The sequence below is a fragment of the Equus przewalskii genome, chromosome 8, assembly GCF_037783145.1.
Source record: "Equus przewalskii isolate Varuska chromosome 8, EquPr2, whole genome shotgun sequence".
In the NCBI taxonomy this organism is placed as follows: Eukaryota; Metazoa; Chordata; class Mammalia; order Perissodactyla; family Equidae; genus Equus; species Equus przewalskii.
Genome location: NC_091838.1, coordinates 8,357,691 through 8,375,339, shown reverse-complemented (window position 1 = coordinate 8,375,339; position 17,649 = coordinate 8,357,691). Strand labels below are relative to the sequence as shown.

Here is a 17,649-nt window from a genome sequence, read left to right as displayed (position 1 = left end):
AGGCACATCAGGCCCTTTGTAAACCCTGGGATAATGGTGCTAGCAGAGGTAAACTCATATTTAGGGCATATCTCTCTCTTCCTCTCTCTCTCTTCATGCTTTTGACCCCATGCATAGCTTCCATCTCAGGATCTGGTGTGTCTGAGAACAGAGGCTGGCTGGCCTCCATTGAATGAGCCATCCTTTCTACCTGGTTGCTTGTCGTCTCTTCACTAGTAGATGATGACTGGTAGGCACTGGGGTGAGACACAAAGTTCTGCACATTTTGTGTGTACTCTCCTGTCTATATTCACACGCATTTTCCCCAGACTTTCATTTCTTTGATCTTCCAGTTTTGTTCTTTTCATCCCTTACCAATGACCAGCATTAGGAGTGGGTAAGCCTTTTATGTGATAGTAAATAAATTAGGCTTTAAATCAGTTAGTGAATAAATTAGGCTTTGCAGACCATATGTTCTCTCTTGCAACTACTCAACTCTGCCACTGTAGCCCAAAAGTAGCCGTAAGCAATATATAAAAAATCAGTGTAGCTGTGTTCTAATAAAACTTTATTTATGAAACTAGACATCAGCCTGGATTTGACCCACAGACTGTGTTTGCAGACCCCATAACCATACTATTTGCAACTGCCCAAGAATCCTTGTGTATTCTTACCTCAGGGTCTTTTCTCCCTCCGTACAGGGGAGATAACCAAGTATACAGCTCAAAACTCTGCCCACTTGGAGTGTTGCCTCTCACTAGGGACAATCTTTGAGTGGGGCAATAGTGTGGCAGCTGTCCATTTTCAGCTTACATCTATACATCTATCTGACCCACCTGGGAACTACACCCAAACTTGCCCTGCTCCATCAGCTGGCTGTAGAAAATACCCCAAAAGAATATATATGTATATAACATATGTATTAAATGCAAGAAATAGGTGATTAATTGGTCCAGGCCACAGGTTTGTGTACTTTATTTGAGTCATTTGGACGGTCTGGGACATGCTCACCAGCTGCAGCCTGGAAGTGTCAATCAGCTGAAAGATTGAGGTGGGTCTTCAAGAGCTCCCCAAACTTCTACTTAAAGCAAGAAGGGAGTGCTACGCTGATATAAATATAGGACCTATTGGTCCATGGATGTCCTGTGTGTTAATTCAGCCAAGGGAAATGTGTATGAATAGCCAGCCTGTGTCAGGAAAGAATGGGCTCAAGGGAAGGACCCACAAGGCTGAGTTAGAAATACACTGTCATCCTTCTGCTCCTCAAGATTACTTTTGTGGAAAATAGCCATGGAAATATGAAAGTCACAACAAGCATTTCCCAGTCTGAACTCCTCTCCCCTCCTCTTAAGCCTTTGTCCATTGCGGAGAAAAATGTTTCCTAGTTTTGCAGACATTACATACTTCCCTCTGCAGAAGGCAAATGCTGGGAGGCATAAGATGTAACCCCTTTTGGTCATAGCATCCAGCAGGGCCGGGGGTTACCACAGTAAAAATAACTCAGCTCTCCATTCCTGGAAACTGGATTCTGCTACCTCTTAGCAATTTATAAATCACTTTTCTTGCAGTGAGGAGAGGAACTGAAATGAAGAGACAAATCTGAGAGTCTGACCTGGGCTTTACTCTAACCCTACCACTTTTCTGCCGTATATCTTAACTTCCTTAAGCCTCAGTTTTCTGATTAAAAGTGAACATTGTAACTGTTACTATGCAGGGAAAATAAGATTTTATATAAGCCTTGTCGAATCGTGCATTCAGCATTTATATGTTAATGCCCATTAAGTACCAGGCATTGGGCTCAGTGCTTGGGATATGCCAGTGAACGACACAGTTGCACACTACTCTTGTATTGTGTTCAGTACCCAGCACAGCCCTGGGCATAAATTAAGCCCATATTAGTCAAGACTCCTTTAGTTGTAAGTGACAGACATCCTTTAACTAACTTAGGAAAAAATTGGGGAAGTTATTAGATCATTGTGAAGAGGTAAGCAGGATTGTCCAGTTTATGACGTTGGTAAGCTCAGAAGCCATAAGCAGGAGGGGCTGTGCTCAAACTCAGCTTCCCACTGGGTGGCGGGTGAGTGGGACTCCTTTTTTCATAGCCTAAATCCAAAGTTCCTACAAAGTTGCTAGATGCTAGCAGCTGCTCTTTTCAGACACTAGAAACCTTGCATCTAGGCTCTGAGTGCTAGGTAACTGAGCCTTTAATATTTATTCTCCATACAAGACTATGCTCATGCTTGCAAGACATCAGTATTCCTCTCCTCTCCCAGCACAGAGATCTTCAGTGTCCACCACCACCACAGCCTCAATATACATTTCCACGGGCAGAACAAGGGGTCACGTGTCTACTCTTGTAATCTACTTGCAAGATTTTCCAATTAAACATCTTTCTCATACCACATGAAGCTGTAGGACTATCCTTCCGTCAACTTATCAGATTCACATAACCCACCCACAGAAAGGCCATCATGGATGGCTGGATGCAGGGACACTATTTTTTTCTCATTATTACATTGTTTTCTCATTATTACTTCTCTCTGCCTCTTAGTTTTATCTTCTAAGCCGCTGGTTGCCCACTTAAGCTTGAAACCACGGCCATAAGCAGCACTAAGCTTATGTTACTAGAGTTTTTCACCAAAACGTGAGGAGAGATTCTTTCCCATTAATTCTGGTTATGAGAAAAATTTGTGAAAAAGACACTCAGGCCAAACGTGGGTTATGAGCCCACGCCTGGCTGAGTTTCTGTGTTCAGGAGGCAAACGTTGGAGGCACTCAGGGTTACGGGCCTCTCTTATACTTCTTTGGGGATTCATTCAATGATTACTAAGTGCCTACCATGAGTCAGCACCATTCTACAGCCAAGAGATATAAATACATTTTAACTAGTGGTTGCTATCCTCATATAACTCACTGTCTAGTTGGGAAAGAAATGGTACCATTTATTGAATATTAATATGCCATACTGTCTCATTAAGTATTATCACTAACCTTCAAAAAATTCTGCGGAATAACCTTATTATCACCTTTTCGTAGAAGAATAAATTGAGACTTCAAGTGAATCCCCCATTAGCAGGTACTTATTGAGTACTTATTATGTGCTAGGCGAGGTTCTTAGCTGTGGGGATCAGAGGTGAACAAAGAGATTAAATAATTTACTTCAGTTGTTATATTTAGTTCTTTTTTCACATGACCCTTCCTGGCACCATGGTTTTCATATCATTTGGAATTGACATAATTAATCGCTCTATCCAACATTAAAATGCAGTTGATGTGGGAACATTAGAGCAAGTGGCAGAGCCACGACTCAAACCCTGATTTGTTTGGTTCCGCTGTGCTGTTGGTCCCTCTCTCACAATCTGGCCTCTGGAAGGGCTCTGAAGAAAGTCATTCATACCATGTACATGACATAAATTTCTGGTAACATGTTTTTGGAACACACTTTTAGATTAATAGGAGAAATCATGAAAAGAAACTTATTTTGGCTGAAAACCTAGGATAAGTTTTTTAATTATTGATGTCAGTTCAAAGCAGCCATTCTTATTATAATATATTAGCTCTTTTGGTTTAACTGATTCAAGGTCAGTCAGAAGCTGAGATATAAATCTGATTCCCTGGGACTTCACCTCCAAATCTTGCCAACACCCCACAGCTCCATCTACAGGGCCTGTGGCCTTGCTCCCGGGTGCTTCAATATATACCTGCAGTGAGAGGTCTCGGGGAAACAGTAGGGATGGTTCAGTCCTCTTTTATCAGGGCAAAAGGAGTAGCGAGATGAAAGACTTAATTAAATGTTTACAAAGAGATTTTTAAAAGCAGCCTTACCATAGGATATGGCTCTGGGATAAGAATAAAGAAGCAGTACAGGGATGACCCTGACAAAGAAAAATCCATTTAACCTCAGGTTCAACAGAAAGGTACCTTTTCCGAGAATGTGACTATAAGTGGTGGAAACCTGTTGTATATATTTGTCCAGTTGTCTGGTAACAACATCAAGGACTCAAGCTGTCTAAATCATTTTTTGGAACAAAAGATGGGTATGAATAAGTGAATCAAATACGGCACGAGGATTAAACAAGAGTTCCTTGGCGCGTTTAATGAAAACATTTAGGTGCCATTTTCTTCTCATCCCCTCTTCAGTTTAAAAACAGCACAGAATTGCACATGTTAATATATCACGCTGTGTGCTCTTATATTGGCACTGAGTCTTTCGATACCTTCCGAAAACAAAAATCTCAGAACACTGCTGTTTCCATGGCAACTGCATTTTAAGAAGGTGAAGTTTCCAGTTTGATAGAGCTGAAAGGCTATTAATGTCAGGTCTCAATGATACTGAAACCATGGTGCCAGGAGGAGTCAATGCAACACAGGAGGCTTAGCTTGACCCCACCCAGCATTCATTTCACTGCTGGAATAAACCAATAATATAAATTATTAAAAGGTAATTATTATTCTATAATCCAATATTATGTAATGTTAACACTGAAAATATACAGATTGAAATTTTAATCTAATGCCAAATTTCAGGATATATTAGAATCAGAGTCAAAAATCCTTTACCTAAGGAATTTCATTGTATCAGGTCTCATAGAGGTTTTATGAAAAGTATAATATGCATGATTAATGCCACCTTCTCCTCTGTGCTCCAAGATCCACAAAGACTTTTCAATAAAGCTTAAATGTGGAAAGAAAAGGAACCAGAAATATTCTCTAAAAGAGAAGTGTTCTCTGGTGCGGGGAAAAAAAAGAGACATTCCAATTGAGCATAGTGTATTAGTTGGCTAGGGGTCCTGTAACAAAGTGTCAAAAACTGGGTGGCTTAAACGACAGAAATTTATTGCCACATGGTTATGGAGACTGAGAAGTCCAAGTATGGTTGGTTCCTTTTGAGGGCTGTGACAGAGTCTGCTCCATGTCTCTTTTGTAGCTTCTGGTGATTTGCCGGCAATCTTTGGCATTCCTCACCCTGATCTCTGCCTTATGTTCACATAGCATTCCATGTACGAGGGCCCAAATTTCTCCTTCTACAAGGACATCAGTCATTTTGGATCAGGTACCCGTGCTACTCCAGTATGACCTCCTCTTAACTAATTACATCTGCAATGACCTTATTTCGAAATAAAGTCAAGCTCTGAGGTGCTGCAGGTTAGGACTTCAACATACGAATTTGTTGAGCAAGTGGCATTTGTTGCCTGTCACCTGGAGTAGAAGTCTTCACGCTCCTGCCCACTGCATCTTGGTATCGGAGTGGCCAAGGAAAACACAAGGCAGTCAAGCACTGGGTAGAACAAGGCTTTCCTCTTCATAGAGAAGAGGCAGAACAAGATCAGCTTCAGCAGTGGGCGTCAGTCCCCCATGGCCAGCAGGTCCCTCCCAGTAGCCGACACAGGGCAATTGGCCTGCATACAAGTTCCTGTACTGCCTCAGAAGGACCCCGTCCCCTCCCTGCAGGGGGCAGATATAGTAGTGGGGTTGGCCAAGAGCCAAGTGTTCTTGAGCAGAACAAGGAAGTACACATTGAATCTAAATAGGGAAAGACAGTTCCCCACCAGGTGATCAGCCTAGCAGAGGCTGTGTGGGCTCTTCGTCTCCTGGTAAGGGAGTGTTCCAGGCCCAATGCCCATTCTTACATGGCCAAGACGGGTTGGAAAGACTGTGTGCATGAGACTGCCTTTCCCAACAGAATTCAACACATAGCGCAAAGATTGTTTCATCCCAGAGCTAGGCATACTACCTTTATTGCCTCATCTAATCCTCATAATTAATACTGTGATCAGACATTTAAGAGACAGAACCAAATTCTTCTCAAACTTTACTGTGCTTGTGAATCAGCTGGCCATCTTGTTAAAAGGCAGATGGGATTCCGCAGGTGTGGGCTGGGGTCTGAAGTTGTATTCTAACAGCTCCCAGGTAAAGCTTATGACTCTGGTTTGCACAACACTTTGAGCAGCAAAGACTAAAGCCCTTCTCTTACAACATGCCACCTCTTAGAAGAAGAAGAAGAAAGAAAACAGAGAAAAAGAAGAAGGAAAAAGAATAAGAAGAGGACATAAGATTTTTGTGAGAGTGCTGCTGTCTATAGCATTTTAAAAAACACAATGAACTCAATTAGCCAAAAAGGGATGGGAAACATTTATACCTTGCTCCAAACTAATTTACATTCCACTTCTCTATATAAATAATTCTTAATCCTCATAATATTTGGGTGAGCTGTGGAGTAGGGTACCTGCATGGTACTCAGGAAGGTGGCTAGATACTTTCTTGATGTGGCAACCCAGATAGTACCTTTTATATAATCTATAACAGGTGAGCAAACTTTTTCTTAAAGGGCTATATAGTAAATAGTTTAGGTTTTGCAGGTCAAAAAGCACAATCAAGGTCATTATGTAGGTACTTATATAACTATTTAAAATGTGACCATTTTAAAATATAAGCCATTCTTTAGCTCAAAGGCTGTTTAGGAAAAAAAATATATCAGGTCGTTTATAGACCTTTGATCTATAATGTAGCAGTTCATACATACAAAACCTGGTTTCTGAGTTACATTGACCTATCACAATGGTTAGCATTGTGTTATAAGGGAATATACAATGAGAACAAGACTGAATTTTACATCACAGTTGGATCCCAGACCTTTAAGCAGGAGACAGAAAGCACAGCTTGAGGTATGGCAAGAGAACCGTTCCATTGGAGCTGAGACCCACCCAGGACAACTTGCTTTTGGGAGATTCAGAGGCATCGGGCCAAGGAGGCTGCTCAGCGAAAGCAGAAAGAAGGAACTGCAGGATGGTGTGAGGACTAACACTTGGAAATCACTTAGCCCAGTGCCTTGCACACAGCAAATACTGAATAAATGTCAGCTAATGTGTTTTTATTGCCATTATCCTATGTCAGGAAAACTCAGCTTGGGCTCGAGGTAGAAACACACATAACTTGAAGAATTACAGCTTCTCAGACACCCAGAAAAGGGAACAGGAAAAGACCAGACATCGCCAGAATGAAAGGCTTTCTTAGCGACCAACTGCGCAAACTGGTTCGTACCAACTCCCTCTAGCCCTATCTCTATAAAACATCTATTATGGGCTACATGTTTGCGTTGCTTCAAAATTCATATTTTGAAATCCTAATGCCCAATGGGATGGCATCAGGACGTGGGGCCTTTGGGAGGTAATTAGATCATGGAGGTGAGCCCTCTTGATGGGATTGGTGCTCTTATCAAAGAACTCTCTCTCTCTGTCTCTCTCTCTTTGCCAAGTGAGGATACAAAGTGAAGACAGCCATCTGCAAACCAGGAAGAGGACTCTCACCAGGCACTGTGTTTTCCCACACCTTGGTCTTGGACTTCCAGCTTCTAGAACTGTGAGAAAATAAATTTTTGCCCCCAGTCTATGGTAATTTGTTAGAGCTGCCCGATCTGACTCAGACCATATCTCACTGTCCACCGTCCAACAGCTGTCATCCTTGGCTGTGCTGCAGTAAAGCCAGTCTGTTGTGTTTAAAATGTACAGGTGGGAAAATGTTTTCCCGTGGGTGACTAATTATTACGTGAGCTGAGACTAGCTGAAGGCCTTATGTCAAAGGCCCTCCAAAGCCTCAGCAGCCGTGGCCCCACTTGAGAACTCTGCTTAGGAAAGGAAACATAAAAACCTGGAGTAGTAGAGATTTCAGTAATTATTTGTCTTTAGAATTTCTGCTGCCGAAGGGTGTATACAGACTGTCAAACTTGCAAGTACAGGTGTAAAGCTGCATCCAGTAGCAGGAATCTGTTCTATGCTGCCCGGCGCCAGCATTGACACAGTGCACTATTCCCGACCCACTTTGCAGCTAGACTGTTTCTGGTGGCTGGGGGACTCCTCTGGGAGAAGGAGGCAGAGAGGCAGGGTTGGTTCCAGAACTTTGTTCACAATGGACTATCAATACATTGTTCTTTATGCTGATAAAGATCATCAACAGCATCTGTAGCTCGTAGAATGGCAATGTTTCCTAAAGTGGGTACTAGAGAACACACTTGCTTTGCTTTTCTATTACTCAATGTTTCTGAAACTTATTTGGCCACAGATTTTTTTCCGTCAAGAGTTATCAAAATACTGCAGAATACATATAACGAAATATTGCATAACCAAACATCATAGCTCACCAATTGCCAAGACTTCTATGTATTTGTTTAGATGATAAGGTAGCATGGCCTCATGAAGCTGAATGGCTCCAGGATTTCAACAGGGTATAGCTAAAGGCAAGAAACTAGATGCTTTCCTTCTAAGGTTAGGAACAAGGCAAGGATGTCCACTCCCAGTTGTCCTCTCCAACATTGTACTGGAAGCCTTAGCAATTGTTTTGTTATATACCAATAATGAAAAATTGGAAGCTGAAATTAAAAACACAATACCATTTACACTAGCAGCAAAAAAATGAAACACTTAGGTAGAAATTTACAAAATATGTATAAGAGCTATATAAGGAAAATTATAAAACTGATAAAGGAAATTAAGATCTAAATGAATGGAGATATATTCCATGTGCATGGATGCGAAGACTCAATATTGTCAAGATGTCAGTTCTTCTCAACTCGATCTATAGATTCAATGCAGTTCCATTCAAAATCTCAGCAGGATATTTTTTGAATATCGACAAACTGATTCTAACATTTATACGAAAAGGCAAAAGAACTAAAATAGCCAATGTAATACTGAAGGAGAAGAGCAAAGCTGGGTTACTGAAACTCGTGTCTGGTATTTTGCTTTTAAGCATCCTTGCTGCAAGAAGATTCACTGCAAACGTTTTTGCTGCACAACTAATTCTCCATAAAGGCAATTTGCCACAAAAGCTAAAATAACTGGTTGATTGACAGTTTTGGTATCATCTGGTTACAGATGGTTTTCATTTGTTTAACAGAGTTTCCATTCAGTTACAAATATGCATTCTAGTATTTGGATAAAACTGATACCTCTCTTAATGAAGGAAGACATTTTAGTGAAAAAAAGTGTGATGCTGAATGAGGAGACAAATCAACCAGCAAAAATAGAAAATGTATAATACTATGAATGAAAGACTCGGAAGATGAAATGTTTAGGTAATAATCCACAAAATAAAATCAGCTCTTTGACCAGTATTGCCATGAATCTACATACATTTATATATTGAAATATTTAGATTCAAATATTTTGTAATTTCATTTTTCACAGTCAAGTCTTTTTAATTTTGTTAGTCATTTTTCATGTCTCACTAAAAACTCCATTTGTGCCAAATGAAACCATCATGAAATCAAACGTTTCCTGGAGCAACAGGAACTCTCATTCATTGTTGGTGGGAATGCAAAATGGTGAAGCCACTTGGGAAGACAGTTTGGTGGTTTCTTACAAAACCAAACATACTCTCCCCATATGATCCAGCAATCATACTCTTTGCTATTTACTCAAAGGAGTTCAAAACTTATATCCACACAAAAACCTGCACATGGATGTTTATAGCAACTTTATTTATAAATGCCAAAACTCAGAAGCAACCAATGTGTCCTTCAGTAGATGAACGGATAAACTGTGGAACATTCAAACAATGGAATATTATTCAGTGCTAAAAGAAGATGAGCTATCAAGCTCTGGAAAGACGTGGAGGAAGCTTAAATGCATATTACTAAGTGAAAGAAGCCAATCTGGAAAGACTATATACTCTGTGATTCCAACCATATGACATTCTGGAAAAGGCAAAGCTATGGAGACAGTAAAGGGATCAACGGTTGCCAGGGGTGGTTGGAGGGAGGGAACAACAAATAAGTGGAACTCAGGGCAGTGAAACTATTCTGTGTCCTGTAATCATGGATACGTGTCATTACAAAGTTGTCAAAACCTATGGAATGTAAAACCCAAAGATTGGAGTCAAACTATGAACTTTAGTTAGCAATATATCAATATTGGCTCATCAATTGTAACAAGTGTACCACACCAGTGCAAGATGTTACTAGGGAAAACTGGGGGGTCGGAGGGTTGTGAGCAGTTATATGGGAACTCTCTGTACTTTCTGCTCAATTTTTATGCACATCAAAAACTACTAAAAAAATAAAGTCTACTACTTATTTTTTTAAAAATCTCAGGGCAAAAACACAGTGACCAGTAGAGCACACTAGTCCCTGTGAATTCTGTTTGCAGATAAAGCAACCAATTTTCCTTACTCCACAATATTGAATAATTCTCTGTATTATTATAAAAAAGAACCTTGAACATCCTTAACACTGAAGAGGATACACTGTCATTAAGTCAAACAAAAGAAAATAATACTTATGATAATTCCAAGGTGAAAAATGATGAAAAAAATTTTAAATACAAAAGTGGCACTTGTACCTTAACTCTCGCTTTGGGGGAAAAAACTATACTAATTTTGCAGCAGTCACACTTTTGAAATACCATTCTGGTCTGAGTTTCAGTACTCATTTGGCTGCTATTTTTTAACTTTGCACAAACATTAACATGAAATACATCAAATATATTCCTATGAATGGTTAATTTAATATGAGTGAAAACTTTCCATCTTTAAACAATTATTTTCATCAAATGGTTATGATGACATCAAAGATTCCTAAGGGAAGTATTATACTGATTTACAAATCTATATTACATTGCCTGGTAGAAAAACAATTCAAAAGATAACCAAAATGCAACGAGGAAGAGATGATCCACCCAGTGGCTCAACCAGGTCCCACTCCTTTCAGGAGTCCTTGGAATTTTCCCCACAGTGTCAGCCACCTTGTTTTAAGAAGCTTGAGAAGAATGTATTAATTTGAGAAGCTGGAAATGATGGCAGCTCCATGAGCTGTGTTTTATCTTAAAGTCACCTGGGTGAGAGTGAGTGAGTGTGTGTGTGTGTGTACGTACATACGTGTATATGTATATGTATAGAGAGAAACAGACAGACAGTACATGGAACAGAACAAAAGTGAGTAGATGGAGAAGATATGCAATGGAGCCAGGAGAAAAGGTAGAACCAAGCATTACTTCACACTTGCTCAGAAACACCTGTTAACGCTTAAAGCAATCATTTCACAGGATACATTAAATACATACTCATTAAATGATCTGACCCCAGTCTCCATTTTTCATAAAATAGGCAATTTTGGGACTGAAAATAGAATATAGTCTTATAATAGACACACAAAGTCCCTTCACTTGAATGATATATAATGGCTTTTTTTCTTTCCAGTGCAAGCAGAAGCAATATTGGAGACACTTATGTTGTATAATTAATGTTTTCATGCTCTCACTTGGAGTTTTTTTCTGTTAGAAAACTTGATTCATCTCTATAGATATCATTAAATACCTGCTTCATTCTGAACATGTCATGGGCTGGAAAAGAATTATAGTGCTGCTCCTAATTTTTTATCTTAATATCATGCTGTGAATTTCCAGCTCAGGTGGAGCTCAGGTGTTTCAAGAGCAAAGGTTTTGTAAGGCTCATTCAAATTCTTCACAGTTCCTCCCAGGTGGGTGGGGTCTTTCCTGGTGCTGGCCTGCTCCTGCTCCTGGGGATGGAGATGGAGAAAACAGAGAAACTCAGAGGTGGGGCAGTTGGGGGCTAGCGATGGTAGCACCCCTCAAGCCTGCCCACGTTTCCATCCTGTACTAGTCTGTTTACCTCCATTTGTTTTCCTTCATTAATTGGTTGAGAGTTGAAAGGGAGAACCATATATTTCTCTTTTCCTTTTATTGCTCTTCACTGTGCCTAGCATAATGTTTTCTAAATACTGACTAGTAAAGTGGAACCAAATTGTCAGGCGGGACTACTTTAGATTTAAAAGGGATATCAATTTAAAAGGTGCATTCCAAATGAACTTCTTAGCATATTTCACATTTCTTGTTTCCTCTGTGTTTGGCACACATTTAGGTAGAGAAAGGCTCGCGCACATACCAATTAAATAATTACCTTAATTGTCAGCTGCTTCTAGGAACAAGATGTATAATTGGCTTTTCATGATATTAGGAATACTTTCACAGTAATTAATTTTACAAAGTATAACGAGTCATTTTAGAGATTCTCTATAGAGTGTTTTCAGGATAGCGGGGTCCCCACTGCCAGAACCCCAAGGCTGGCTGACTGTAGCCCCAACAGCCTTATCTGTGGCTCATGAAAGCTGCCTGACCAGAGCAGGGTCCGATGGTATTTCCCAAGGAACTTACATCAATAACTGCCTCAGAACCACCAGCCCTTGGCTGGTCCACCCGGATGGGCTGTGCCTATCCAGGCAGTACTTCACAGGCTGGTCATCTGCCACAGTAAACAGTGTAGGGAATGTCATTGCTTGAGGGGACAAAGGGCCCGTGGAGCTGTGGAAGGAGCACACAGGGGTGGCCATTCAGACCAGGGTGGAGCAGGAAGACAGGATGAGAAGGAACGGCAGGAGTTCCTCGCAGGCTCTGGACTCTCATCTTTTCACGCGTCTGATACTCTGATGTGTCTGATGTCCCCTTTTAGAGGAGCCTGTGCTAGCTGCACAGTGACTGCTCTAAAATTGCATGCACTTTGTGCAATTGATGGTTTCATCTTTCTTTTGAAACACTTAATACGAAAAATTCAACTTGACTGAAAATGTATTCGTATGTTCCCAGGAAACATCACAATTACATTGATCAATTTTTTTAAAGAAGAAGAGTATTAAATTGCTTAAATATAATTTTAATCATAGTAAAATTTTAAAGAGTTGTAAAAAATGATTTAGGATTTTCATCACCTATTTATGGAGACAGTGTTTGGCATTGATGGTGACCATCGAACATTTAAAAAGATCATCGTTAGATGTTGCTCATCAGGAACGTTGTTTGCGGATGAAACTTCGAGTTTCTCATTAGAATTTCCGAAAAGAATTTTTGGAATCACACAAATTTAATATTTAATATGTTCCCTTGTGCTGTGATTTCATTGATCTCATAATTATAAACATAAGGAACCTGTAAGAGACGTTTTGCCAGGTCTCGTACTTCTCCAGGTTCGCTCACTGGTCCATATGATGTAGTTTTTATCTGCAGCAGGCTGTGAAAAAGATTGCAAAGCACTTCTTTAAAAGCTCCGAATGTCAGCATTCTAGAGTGAACCAGAGGCCCTGAGCTATAGTTCCCTTCAAAAGGCAGCTAGTTAACTGGGCCACAGCTGAGGTAATGACCCCCAGAGGAATCCCACGACTCAATTCTGAGCAAGAATGATTCTCACCTCCTGGCTTCTACTCTGTGTTCTTCACAGTTCGGAGTGGGGACTCCGGATTTTCAAAGCCTCTGTTTCTATCCTGCAATTTTATTTTTCCTGTCTTCATTATCTAAAAACTTGATATTATAATATTTTCTCTTTATATCTGTCTCTCTTCAATAAAAAAAGTGATAACAAACCAAAGATAGCTTTCAACCATTCTTTTCTAAATTACTACCTGATAAAACAGTGGATTAAAAATTAAGACAACAACTTGAAATTACAAAAATATTACTTTATTTAAATCTCCAGAACCGATCTTAGGTTGGCAGCCTTCCCTTTACTAATGATAGAAACCTTGGACTTTGTAATTTGAAGTATCTTATTCATTTCTGGTTTAAATTGGATCAACTGAGGATTCAGATCTGGGCTATTCAAGATTATGCCCACCCTGTCACCCCTTCTGTTTTGCTCTCCTGCAGGTAATCAAAGGCAGTGGACACTGAGTCTGCATGCTATCATCTGAGGTTGCATCTGGTCGTTCTGTTCTTGAATGTTGCACACTGGCTTCCTTGTCCAACGGTGACCTTCAGCTTGTCTAAACTTGACTTTCAGTATAATGCTCTGACATCTTCTGCTGGTGACCATAATTGCTGTCATGACCTCTGTGAGACATTACAGTTGGTCGTCAATAGCTGAATCCCCTTGATGTCTGAGTTCTTGCAGGAACACATTTTCTCACCATTAGTGAAGTATTGACTGTGAAGCCAACGAAATTTAAGCTTCAAGGCCTGTATTAGTTTATAGTGACATACGCTTGACTCTCCCTTTGTCATACATTGTGCCAAATGGCATTACAACACCAAATAAATTTGATAACAGGTTTTCCTACATTTGACAACAGTCCAAAAAAATTACAGGATATTTTTACATGAATGACAAGCCAACCTTAATTAAATTATTCTAAACTATCAATAAAAATAAATTTTCAGTCATGCGAGACGACTAAATTATCTTTTTATTTTCCCTGTAGAAGATACTATAAAATTGTTATCAAATAAGCATATGTAGCCAAAAATAAAGGGGAAAAGCGTTATAGATGTGTAGAAGGTATGCAATTAATTAAAATATTTTGTATGCTTTTTATTTAAAAGAGAGCCCCTAAACTTACACTACTAACTTCTGGTCCTGTGGAACCTGAATCTATCTGCCCCTTCCTGCCATGGTAGATTATATCTCTATTTCCAGATGTTCTGCCTTTTCTCTCTTTCACCATATATCACCATGTTTCTTTTCCTTCTGCTCCAAATTCAGACAAATAAAGGGAAAAATGCTGCACGTCCCTTCTGGGTGGAAACGTTTCCTGGTTGGCACTTGTTTAACCACTTTCTTTGTCGTGATCCAGAAGTCATAAATGCATGTGTTGACAAAGAAGAGTCATAACACCTGGGAGCAAACATCATTCTAGTTCCCTGAGTAACTACAATGAACAGACTCCCTCCTCCCAGCCCCTCTTCACACTGCAAGGGACCTGATTCGCGAGAATTAAATCTTACTGTTTTAAGCTGCAGAGCTTTGGGGATTATTTGTTACTCAGCATAACCTAGTTGGACCTGACTGACACAGCCTTGGTTATGGGGTTCACCCTGTAGGCTCCTTTGAGCTCTGGCCCACTATCTTGGCCATACCAGTATCCCTCTCAATGGACAATGAGAACATTTTGGATGCTCTTCTGTACTAATCTGGGATGAGTAGGACACTGGGAAGCTGTTCTGTGGCAGACTTTACTATTCTACCACTCAAGCACTATGTTAGATAAGAGGCTTCTCTAAGAAGCTTTTAGTCTAGCTGGACCACTCTCTAGGTAGCAAGATACAAGTGTCTGTGGTTCTTGGTTTCTGTCTTAAACCTATCTAGAGTGTTTCACCTAGTTTCCTTGGTCTTGGTCAACTCCTGGTACCTGCTAGCATTTAAGGTCTAATTATATGTTCTAGATCTTCCTAGTACCATGTAATTACCTCAATACTGTGAAAACTCATGGTCGCATGCCTTATGTTCTTCTTTACTCTATAACATATATTATAAATTTAATGCTCTAAATTTATATTGGTTAACTATTGTCAATATAGTGCTACATAATAAACAAGAGCAAAACATCAGTAACACAAGACAAAACACGTTTGTTTTTGACTATGGGTCCATGGTGGCTTCTGCCAGTCAGGGTGTGGCTCAGCTAATTTTTTTTCCAGTTTTGACTTAGCTGATTTAGACTGGGCTTGTTCATGCATCCGTGATCAACTGGTGGGTCAGCAGCAGACCAGCCGTCCGTGATGACTTCACCCTGCTCTAGGTAATCTCTCATCCTCTAGGAGGCTAACCTGGCTTGTTGTATGGAAGAAACAGGAGTCCAAGAGAGATAAGTACGTGTGGCCTCTTGAGGCGAAGGTTCAGAATTCTCATATGCCACTTCTGCTGCATTCTCTTGGCCAAAGCAAGTCACAAAGATGGCCTCTTGATGGAAGAAGCTGCAACGTCTCAATGAAAAGAGCACGTATAGAGGGAAGAATGCAGAATTGGAGCCGTTTTTAAATTGATCTAACCACAAGATCCTCTAGTCTTTGGGAATACATAAACTGTTTTTCTGGGTGTTGTTTTTTCTTTTGTTTTGTGTTTTCTTTCTCAGTAAAGCCTGGATCTTGAAAATGAAAGCTTTGCTTTATTGTTTCCGCCATCAGTTTTTAAAAGTGCATTCAGAATGTTTAACTCATTGCTTTTGTTCTTCTCTGATGTTAGTCTATAGAAAAAGTTATTGATGTATGAATGGTGGGGGTGGATAACTGATAACAAGGAAATTTTACAGGAAGCATCTTTTTAATGTCTCAAAATATTATCCTATGACATAGATAAATAATAAAGAAATTTTAGAAAATATAAATGAGCAAAAAAAAGGAAATCAAAATCGCTATTTATAATGACTCAATAATGTTGTCACTATTAACATTTTAGATTAAGTCCTGTCAGGGGTGTGTGCATGTGTGTGTGTGTCTAGTTAAAAATGGAGACCGAGACAGGAGTTTTCATTATATAAAAATGGAATGATATAATATAATGGCTAGTAACAATATTTTATTTTATTTTATTTATTTTTTTATTTTTTTGAGGAAGATTAGCCCTGAACTAACATCTGCTGCCAATCCTCCTCTTTTTGCTGAGGAAGACTGGCCCTGAGCTAACATCTGTGCCCATCTTCCTCTACTTTATACATAGGACGCCTGCCACAGCATGGCCTGACAAGCAGTACCATGTCTGCACTCATGATCCAACCAGCAAACTCTGGGCCACCAAAGTGGAACCTGCAAACCTAACTGCTGCGCCACTGGGGGGACCCCCCAATATTTTATTTTATATCATGAATATTTACACTAATATTACATATACTTCTATTGCACTGTTTTATTAGCTGTAGATTAGATACATAATAATGTAATTAACCACTCTCCACTTTTAGGCTATTTAAAATGCTTCCAATACTTTAAGGACATCCTTGTAGTTACAACTTTGCAAATATCCCTAATTAAATTTTAAAGATAAATCACTAAATGTGAAAATTGTTTTACAAACCATATACAAAACTTTAAAAGTTTTTATGTAAAATCGCAAATTTCCCTTCAAAAGTTTGTACAGGGGGCTGGCCCCGTGGCGGACTGGTTAAGTTTGCACACTCCACTTCACTGGCCCAGGGTTCGCTGGTTCAGATCCTGGGCACAGACATGGCACAGCCCATCAGGCCATGCTGAGGCAGCGTCCCACATGCCACAACTAGAAGGACCCACAACTAGAATATACAAGTATGTACTGGGGGGATTTGGGGAGAAAAAGAGAAAAAAAAAGATTTGTACAAATTTGCATACTCATCAACTGTATGAATTTTGGTTGACTGAACACACTTTGCTGGGTCAATATGACTAAATGACAAAAAAAAAAAAGGCCACAAAGATCTAGTAGTTTAAAAAATCATCTATACTTTGATTTCTGCCTACTTATTTATCTGCATATGAAATATTTTCTCATTTATTTTGTGGGTAATTTTATATCTTTGGTGAATTATCCATTCATATCCTTTTCCTGTTTCATCATTTTAATTGCCAATTTTAAGGCAGCTTACAGATCAAAGAAAATATTTATTTACGTTATATAGAAATAGATAGATAACATAATATTTTTCCAAAGTTTTATGGGTTTTTTTCTTGGATTTAAATAAAAGTTTAAGTAGACTAAAAAGCTGATGGTTGTCTTTGTATTAGACACACAACCACTAAAAATTTCGGTGATTGATAAGATTATATCATTTAGCTTCATCTCAGGAAGACTATTTTGTCTTTTTAGCTAAAAAAAATTCCGTATCTAATTAAAAGTCTCTGTTTCCTGTTAGAGACTATGAAGAGGGAGCCTCCTGTGGGTGTACTCTGGGTATTTGTCTTCACTCAGAGCATTTGCATCAAATAT

At 39.5% G+C, this 17,649-nt stretch overlaps 1 long non-coding RNA gene across 1 annotated transcript in view; it reads left to right on the top strand.

The window, feature by feature from the left end:
- Window positions 1-15,906, top strand: part of LOC139085018 (uncharacterized) — a 30,333-nt gene extending 14,427 nt beyond the window's left edge. The window contains exon 5 of the long non-coding RNA XR_011542979.1: window positions 13,626-15,906. This is a non-coding gene — a long non-coding RNA (uncharacterized lncRNA). The remainder of the gene's footprint in view (window positions 1-13,625) is intronic.
- The last annotated feature ends 1,743 nt before the right edge of the window (window positions 15,907-17,649 follow it).